This window comes from Heptranchias perlo, chromosome 15 (assembly GCF_035084215.1).
Source record: "Heptranchias perlo isolate sHepPer1 chromosome 15, sHepPer1.hap1, whole genome shotgun sequence".
NCBI classification, from domain to species: Eukaryota; Metazoa; Chordata; class Chondrichthyes; order Hexanchiformes; family Hexanchidae; genus Heptranchias; species Heptranchias perlo.
In genome coordinates, this window is record NC_090339.1 from 14,654,305 (window position 1) to 14,664,758 (window position 10,454).

Consider the following 10,454-nt stretch of genomic DNA (forward strand, 5'->3'; position numbering starts at 1 on the left):
GGTCCTTTAATCTGGCAGCATATTCAAGGACCCACATGTCATCAGTTCCCCTAAGTGTAGGAACATTTATCCCATAGCCTGTAGCTAACAGAGATGGATTGGCTCATCTGCTGTCAGCTGCACTCCTATTAATCTAAAAGCACCAAAATGTTAGATGATTTTTCTGGGGTTTATGCCGTCCCTGCCGGGGTTTCCATGGGCCTTGATCAGGAGAACCCCGACAGAAATTCAGTCCCTTAATCTCAGGTCCTGGGCTCCGGCCCCAGATTGAGTGTTGTTATCTAGGGAATTGGCTAGATAGACTGCAGATTCTTTTCCAGTCCTGTACTTTGCTATGTTACTTTCTATTAACTCTGTTAGGAGAATATTGCAATCTGCATCAAGATTTAAGATGGCACTTAATATTTTATAATCTTGCACTCAGCTTGAGTACAGGATCATAAAATATAAAGCATTTTTCTGCTAAAAATGAAGCTCCATGTGCAAAGCTTCAGTTCTGTGTCCAGTATCTTATTTTTTTCTTTTATCATGTTTATTTGTATTTGTCGTCCTCCAGTTCCTTTTTTCCATCTTGCCTAACCTGCCTAATTAATATCCCCTGAATCGTCCCAGTATCTGAGGAGTGTGTAAGCTGCACTGTGCGTGTAGGCTGCTGTGCATATGTGTGTGTGTGTGTGCGCGCGTTTAGGCTGCAGTGTGTGCATACATGTACATGTGTGCATGTATGTGTAGGCTGCAGTGTGTGTATGTGTGTATCTGTAGGCTGCAATGTGTGTGTGTGTGTCTGTAGGCTGTACTGTGTATGTGTGTCTGTAGGCTGTAGTGTGTGTGTGTGTCTGTAGGCTGTAGTGTGTGTGTGTGTCTGTAGGCTGTAGTGTATATGTGTGTGTGTTTGGAACATTGCTTCTTTCCATGTGGAGTGTGATATTTAAGTATAAATGCTTCCAGCTACTGAATCTCCCAAATTGTTTAGATTCATCACTGTCTCCCAGTGCTCGGTCAGGTTATCTTTCCTGTTTTCTCTCACTGTACTAACAGCTTTACATATGTTCAATCATTCAGATCTATTTCTTTGTTTTTTGTTTTATTCGTTCATGGGATGTGGGCATCGCTGGCAACACTGTGTGAAACATTTTCACAATATTTCCAACCTCCATAAAAGAACCGAACATTCTTTCCAGATGTATGACTTTGTGCTGTTGTTCCCCAAGATCTTGGGCCGTTGACTCAGTCTGGCCTCGCCTGCCACTCACCTGGTTACACGGTTCCAGGTCTCCTCCTGCCACTGACCCTCCTGTTGCCTCCCCCAGGCCTGGATCTCTTTCCGTTGCACATACCTTACTCCAGCTCTATGCTCCTCTACCTCTCGATATCTGCCATCAACTAGTGCTGACTCCTCTCTTTGTCCACTTGTAGGCCTCGCACTGACACTCACTCCCCTCTTTGCCTGCGAATGGGCTTTCCACTGGCCTTGAAAAGGTTCTATGAAAATGGGCAATGCCACGGCTGATTTACTGGTTTTGTAAACTATACCTATTTCCAATCTTCTTGTAGGAATTTTTAGCTAGGCCAATGCATTGGAACTTTAAAACGGAGCTACGCCAGTTAAGACCCCCTTTGTTCTTTAGTCTTAAATATACAAAACTGTCAAAGGGACAAAGACCATTCCGCTATCCCGCACCCAAAGGAAAGTGCAGGTGACGTTGAATCTCGGACTCATAGTATTAAGTCTTTTAGTTCAGAGGGGTCTTTTAAAAGGAAGTGGAAGTTCAGTAAATCTATATAGCGTAACTTTCATTAATGGACAAATCAATATGGCAGGCAAAATGTCTCCTTCATCCAGTCATGGTGTCTGAGCAAAGTTCCCTTGCACCAGATTTTGATATTTATTAGGAGCTAGTTAGCTGACATGTTAATTATTTTTCAAACAGAAAATCTGCCACTTTAAGTAGTTGAATTATTATATAAATATTTTCCACCAGAGAGGATAATGTCATCCAACTTACAGAGTACATCCAATATTCAGAAAGATATGAAGCCAGGATGACAGAGGTTCATGACAAATTAAAGGGAGTTAAGAGTAATAAACTTCTTGGGGCAGATGGTATTTATCAAAGGCTGGTGAAGAAAACCAGGGAGGAAATTCATGGGATGCGAATTATTGTGATGAAGGTTTCCCTAGGCACTAAAGAGGCTCCTCAGGATTAGAGGTAGACAAACGTCATACCAAACTATAAGAAACGGTCACATATATGAGCCGAGCAACTAGATCCTCATTGGTCTCGCATCAGTTTTGTGTAAAAAACAGATTATATTCTAAGGGATAGGCTGGAGAACTGGCTGCTTTGCAATATCTTAATAAGAAGCAGCCAGTACAGGTCTAGGATAAGATAAGATAACAGATAAAGTAGATTCAGACTTTTGACAAAGTATCATATGAGAGACTACTAATTAAACTAAAAACCACAAAAATCCAGGGTAGAACATGGGATTGGATAAGGAACTTATTAAAGAATAGGAAACATTATGAGGGTGGGGGGAAATTGCTCCCCCTCGGGAATGTTTTTTGGGTGCAAATGAACATGGGGGAGGCAATTTCCGGGCAGTATTTCCTTTGCCAGCATTCCCCCCCCCCTTGAAGTGTGCTAGATGCCAAATTAATACTCACCTAAAAGAGGCATTAGTTCCCCTTGAATATGCTAATCAGATACCTAAGGCCTATTTTAGGACCCACTGCCAAATTCGGAAAAGCTGGGCACACCATGTGCCGCACATGCCCCGCTCTGTTTTTTCCAGGCCTCACGCAGCCTAACCAGATGTCCTTATCAGGTCCGTTGAGGCCACCCACAGTAAGGCATGTTTCCCATTCTTTACTTACCTCACAGAAATACTGCAGACCACTACCAGACTGTGCTCACCTCCCCTTTCATTTGCCTTCCCCAACCGCCGCCCACCTGGGCTTACCTTTGGGTGGCTTGGCGTCTGAGCCGGATGATTTTGAGAAGGCCCCAACTAACACGCTGCATCGAGACATTTGATTGGCGTCCACTGCTCGCTGGTATTATGGAGATGAGGCCTGAGGCCCGAGTCTTCTAGCCTGCGTTCTAGAAGCACCGCCCACTTTGCACCGGGAACCAGCGCAAAACTAATTTCTCCCCCTATGTGCTCATAACAGGTGTAATGTCAGACTGGCGGGAGTTGTAGATTGGAATCCCATAGGGTAAGTGCTAGGACTCTTGTTGTTTCTAACCTATAGCCTGGACCCCAGAACCAATTGTAAAGTGGCCAGATTGGCTGAAAAGCTAAATAGGGAGAGCAGTAGAGATGGAGAAGCAACAAAAGAGCCCCATAAGAATTTAGATCAGTTATGGTTTGCCAATTTGTGTAACTCACATAAATCCTTTTGCAAGTCTCTTGCTGCATCCTCTCTCTACTAGATCTAAATCAGGTTGTCTTGATCCTTCCTTGCAGCAGAATATATGAATGTACTGAGGCGGCTATAGCAATGCTCTCCATCCATGTTTTTTGTATGGATATTACTGTAAAATAATCACCAATATCTTGACACTCAATTGATTTTGGATCGCTGATAATTTACCACTGAATGTCTATACTCATTACTGGGACAAATGATCGAGGGAACTCAAAATGTCACAACGACCAGCAGCTCAGGTGAGCTTCTTCATTTTAATGGTTCTCAATTATCCATCATAATAAGAAAACAAACAGAGACCAGATTGAGGACCTCTGCTTCAGAACTTACAATCTAAAAATTGCTTTTAGCTGTATACGTTTGATGAAAGTCTTGCTCTCCTTACGGATACCAAAATAGAATCGTCAAATCCACTGTTAGCTTTTAGTGGTGTCACCAACTCACGTCATGCACCATTTTTCAATGATCGTACATGTTTCATGAAGTCTCGTGGTTTAAAAGTGCATAAAATGGTACAAGGACTTGGGATGAGTAACTAAAATCTGCTAATCATCCAGATAAAATGTGATTGCTATATCAAACTGTGAAATAAATATTTTGTGAAGCTAGCCTCAATCACCAATATGTTTCTTTCTGCCATATTCCCAGAATCTCATAATTCAATTTATATCTAAGTAAAAATGAATCTGCTGACAGGTTCTATCAGATCAGTTTCGATATACCAGCTCACTGGATGCAAACATCTTAAAATTCATGTCTTCTTACTTAATAAAACACTAAACTAATAACATGAAGCAGTATTATAGAACATAATGAAAACAGACCATTTCATGTCATCGTTCATTTGAAATATCATTGTGGAATAATATAACTTCCTGTTAGATTCCTTCCAATTTATTTATGCAATCCATAATGTGATGTAAAGCAACTTGAATAATTCTCTGAAAATTAATGCCATGTCTGCCCATCTCTATAAGCAGATCTGGCTGTGCCTTGTAAACTATGATTGAAGAGACACTGCAGTGAATTAATGGCAATCCACATTCTCAAAAATAATTCCATCTGCCTCTGCAAAAAAAGCTTTTATCTTATTCCAATGTGCAAGTTCCTTTGGCTCCTTCACATACTTACAAATAACTTTATCTAACCCATTTCAGAATCCATTTGTGTTTATATTTGAATAACTTAAAATCTTGTTATGATCTGGAATGCACTGCTTGAAAGGGTGGTGGAAGCAGATTCAACAGTAACTTTCAAAAGGGTATCAGATATATACTTGAAAAGGAAAAAAAATACAGGACTATGGGGAAAGAGCGGGGGAGTGGATCTAATTAGGTAGCTCTTTCAAACAGCTGGCACAGGCATGGTGGACCTAATGGCCTCCTTCTGTGCTGTTAGATTCTATGAATGGAGCTCCCCCAACCCATCTGTATTTGATCAAAACAAATGCAAAGATATTAGCCGGGGTAACATGGATATTTATTCATTGTTCTATGTGTGATACCATGAAAAAGATATCTTTAGTGATCACATTTTGGAAAAGGATCAGTAGTTCTTCAAACATACTATATAACTGGTCCCTAAATAAGTCAAGTGAACCAATGGAATGAAGATCGCTATAATTACTCAAATTATATTTGGGACTGTGCAACTTTGTAAGTGTGATGTTGTCCACATTTTTGGCTCCTAAAAATGACATCCTTATAGCGCTCCTGTGGTATTGGCCACGGTTGATCTGGGACCTGGAGTGCAGTTTCTGATATTTGCAATGGTCCCATTTCAGCTTAAATCACCAATCATTAAAATACAGCAGAGTTACTGGAACAAAGGATGGGATTCTCCTTTTTGGGACGGGTCTTCTGCTACCCCCTGCCGACTTTGCTTTGGGTCATTTTCCTGGGTCAAGGCTTGTTTGGCGTGCAAGGTGAGCTCCCAGCACGATTCGAGCTGCCAACAGGGAGCCTGCCAGGGCCAAAGAGGGGAACAAAGTGGTGCTGCAGCGGCACCATCGCTGCAGCACCTTTAAGAGTTGGCGAGGGATGTTAAGGAAACAAAAGAGCCATGAAAAGGGAGAGACCACCCGGCATTGTAGGTCTTGGCCAAGATGGAGGCCTACAGAGGGGCTGAATTGGATGGGAAGGAGGCCTCTAAAAGGCTCACTCCCTTCATTTTACAAAATTTGGGGATTTACCGTTGCTACTCCTTTCACCAGGTATTCCTGGGGAGCAGTGGTAAGAGATAGGAGGGAAATGGGCCATGAAGCTCGGTCCAACCACCCATGCACCTTCCCTGCCCATTTACATGGAATGGGCAGGGAAGGTGCAGCCAGTGAGGGGGTGTGGTGGGAAATGAAACTTAGGCCGAGGAGGCGGCGGTAGGCCTCAACACCCAATTTTGTCCCATTTTCTGCTGCTGTTCTGCCCAATTTCAGGTGGGATCATGTATGATATGTAGGGTTACATGGCGCCATCAATGATGCCCTGGACTTTACGGAATATGGAATCATACTATTTGAAAAAATTGCAGTGCCTTCTCATGCTATTTCCAGTTTCCAATAGGAAAGTTGGTAGATTTGATGGCTCTGGCAAACAAGGCATCAGTCATCTGCTTGATACACTGTGGATTGGCTGATGCTATTCATGTTCCCTGGGGCAGCCTGAAATGAGTCTGAAGGCAAAAGGTTCAGGCCATTGTGACCTTTGACAGCACTGGCAGAGATATGCCTGTGGTGGAGCTTGACTGGAGGTCAGATTGCAATTTGCTGCACAGCTCCATCACAGCACCCCTGCCAAATCTTACTGTATTCAGACACTGTTCCTTGGACCAGTCTAGCTAAGCCTGCCTCTGCCTGCATATGTGATTTGGAGTGTCACGGCACAGTCCTTTTCTAGTGTAATCTCATCTGCAAGGCATCCCTCCATTCCTCACCCTCCTCTTTCTCCAAACAACAGAGCATGTGGAGTCAAGGGACAGGTAGCAGAATGGATAGCAAGTTGGCTACTAAGCAGAAAGCAAAGAGAAGGGGTTAAGGATAGCTACTTAGACTGGCAAAAGGTGGGAAGTGGTGCTCCATAGGGGTCGATGGGACCGCTGTTCACAATTTAAATTAATGATTTGAACTCAGAAGTACAATTTCAAAATTGCAGATGACACCAAATTGGGGGTGTAGTTAACACAAAGGAAGAATGCGACTAAATACAAGAGGACATTAATAAACTTGCAGAATGGGCATGTAATTTGCAAATGAATTTCAATATAGTTAAGTGTGAGGTGGTGCATTTTGGTAGGAAGAATAAAGAGGCCACATACTGCTTGGATAATAAGAATCTAAATGGGGTAGAGGAGCAGAGGGATCTGGGGGTACAGATACACAAATCACTAAGGTTAATAAGGTCATAAAAAAAGCAAACCAAGCACTGAGGTTCATTTGTAGAGGGATAGAATTGAAAATTAGAGAAGTTATGTTAAACTTGTATAGAACCTTGGTTTGAGCGCACTTGGAGTATTGTGCACAGTTCTAGTCTCCATATTGTAAAAAGGATATAGAGACATTGGAGAGGGTGCAAAAGTGCAAAAAAGAATCACAAGGATGATACCAGTACTGAGAGGATATCCTTATCTGGAAAGGCCGAACAGGCTGGGGCTCTTTCCTCTAGAAAAGAGAAGGCTGGAGGACGACCTGATTGTGGTCTTTAAGTTAATGAAAGGGTTTGATAGGGTAGACGTAGAGAAAATGTTTCCATTTGTGGGGGAGTCCAAAACTAGAGGTCATAAATATAAGATAGTCACAAATAAATCCAATAGGGAATTCGGGAGAAGTTTCTTTACCCAAAGAGTGGTAAGAATGTGGAACCTGCTACCACAAGGAGTAGTTGAGGCGAATAGCATAGATACATTTAAAGGGAAGCTAGATAAGCACATGAGGAAGAAAGGAGTAGAAGGGTAGGCTGAGAGGGTTAGATGAAGATGGGTAGGAGGAAGCTCGTGTGGAGCATAAATGTCGGCATAGACCAGTTGGGCTGAAGGGCCAGTTTCTGTGCTGTAGACTTGATGTAACTTGATGTATGAAAGAGATTGCCACAGAGACACCCATTGTCCCAATTTGTAAGTAGCAAACAAAAGTGCTGTCCCTAAAACTGGCACAAACCCTTTCCACTAATAATTTGACCAAAAAAAGCATAAAATAAAGGACTTGAAAAGAAAATCCAAAAGCATACATTTAACTTGTTGTCTGCCCTTTTAAATTTCTTTCCACTGAAAGGCAGGGTCTAGCAACCCTGGAGTTATGAAGCTGTGTACTTCCAATGTTCCCAAGTGGGAATGGCATGCAAGTCAAATGATGTTTCATCTGGCCCTTTATAATATTGAAATGAAACTCCTGTCTATTTGCAAAGGGAGCTTCCTGCACCAATCCAAATGTCTACTGGATATGGGCAGAGATCCGGCGTAAGTAATCTTCTCCCATCCTTCCATTGATTATGCCCCAACTTATATAACTGAACTGAAAATCAACCCTAGTGAGTGCATCAGAATCAGAATCTTTTTGCTATAAAGGCAATTACTCCCTACACATACTGACAATTCCCGTTATTTTGTGTGTTATTTTTGGCACAATGATTAACATACTTGCATAAATTCCTGTCTGCTCTTTTTTAGTGTAGTTAATCTGTTCAAAATTAACAGCTTAATGTTCGTTAAAATAACACACAGAATCTTACGTGATTATATTAATGAGCGTGCTAAAAATATTGTACAGAGGAATTAAAGCCATATAAGCAGACACAATATACATTCTATTTGTTTTGGTTTTGAATGGAGTTTAAATTCAAATTGGATTCTATGGAACAGTGGTAAAATTTAGTGCAAATTTTAGGAAGAACATTGCAATTTGATTTTTATTCCCAAATGATTTCAAAGAACTGCTGAAAGATCCAATACGGGCAGTCAGTCTATTTTTACCTTCTGGGAAATCTACTGTGAGAGATGAGCTCCAAGTAGAGTTGTGTAAAGCTTTAACCTTTCCAATAGCTCCATGTCCTTTACAGGTTTATTCAAAGCCAAGTACAAAAGGAGAATTGTTGGGCATACTGAACCAAGCTTTGTTGTCTAAGGAACACTGCAACCAACTGTACATATAATACCATTCCAACAATGTCCTGTGAGATGAGTCCCCGATCACAGCTGTGTCTTCGGCAAGGAGTGGGTGGAGAACAAACACAGGGAACTGAAAGATGAGTAATCTCATGCCACTCGCTCACACTCATAGCAACTGGTCAGCAGGGTATTGGCAAAGCTTGGGGACAGGTTGCCTGCTGGGCCTCAATTGGGTAATGGTGTATGGCCTAGGGCGACTAGAAGATGGGAAGGGGGAAGGGAGGGTGGTTTCTACCTGAGGCTGTAACAGCCCAGAGGCTTCACTTTGGGATAATTGCGGACCGTAAACTTGTCATGAAACTAACAAAAACTTTTGCAAAAAGGATTATGGTCCAGAGATTGACTGCTTCCAGTAGCTGAACGTCCAGCACTTGAAGTAAGAGCATCCGTAGTGGAAACTCCCCCAGTCCTGATCCTGGAGAAAGGAGCAGATCACCTTAATTTTCTGAGGCATGTTTGGAGGCGTGTGTAGAAAAATTGCAGCAAAGGAGGGTTGTCCTCAATGGCATCTTGGAACATCCTTTTCACACAAGAAATATCCAGACTGCTAGGTAGGAGGTGGTTACTAGAGTTAGTGCAGCTTCAAACAGCTGGAGGATATGATAACAGATGAGGAAAAACATCTAATTGCCTCAGAAAGTCTACCACATTAAGACTAGCCAGCATAACATCATGTCAAATAGACGGGCAAAGTATATAGACCACTCGCATGTTTCATCTCACCCTGTTGCATCCTGATGATCCACAGGTGACCTTCATGTTGATGGAGCAGAAGCCCTTTCAGCTTGTGAAAGCCATGGCATTGTCTGGAGGGAGCCTATGGGGCCACATGGGTGACATCAATTATGCCCTCAACTTTGGGGAATCCTGCCCAACAAGCAAGTTGCACAGCCCTCTTATTCTTCTGCTGACAGCCTCTGTCAGGGAAAGTGATGTAATTGTTAACCCCTTTAATCTATCTGTGAACTGCAGATTGATTGACATTATTGATGTCTCCTATGGCAACTTGGGATGAGCCCAATGCATAGGCCTTGATTTTCACGCCTCCTCTCCCCTCACCCCCACCACGATGGCAGGAGAGGGCGGGGGGGAGTGGTGATGATGGATAAAATATCGGGATCGAGCAACCTGACCTCAATCCGACCTCATTCCTGCCTGTTTAAAATTTAACAAAGTCAAACCAGGCCATCGACGAGGCTCCTGCAAAAGACAGGCTGTGGCCTAATTAACATTCAAAATTTAACAGAGTGAGGGGGATGCGCACATTGTGGGGTTCTCCTAGTAGCACTCCTTTCTGGGCTGGGGGCAGGAGGAGTGCTTCCGCCAGTCCTCATAAGGAAGCCTTCGGCCTTCTCCATCCTTGATCGTGGCCCCAGAGACCTCTCTCTCCTCCCTCCCGATCGTGGCCCCTTTGTCCTCTCTCTCCCCCCTCCCGATCGTGGCCCCATTGACCTCTCTCTCCTCCCTCCCAATCATGGCCCCGTTGTCCTCTCTCTCCCCCCTCCCGATCGTGGCCCCATTGACCTCTCTCTCCTCCCTCCCGATCATGGCCCCGTTGACCTCTCTCTCCTCCCTCCCAATCATGGCCCCATTGTCCTCTCTCTCCCCCCTCCCGATCGTGGCCCCATTTACCTCTCTCTCCTCCCTCCCGATCGTGGCCCCGTTGTCCTCTCTCTCCCCCCTCCCGATCGTGGCCCCATTGACCTCTCTCTCCTCCCTCCCGATCATGGCCCCGTTGTCCTCTCTCTCCCCCCTCCCGATCGTGGCCCCGTTGTCCTCTCTCTCCTCCCTCCCAATCATGGCCCTGTTGTCCTCTCTCTCCCCCCTCCTGATTGTGGCCCCGTTGTCCTCTCTCTCCCCCCTCCCG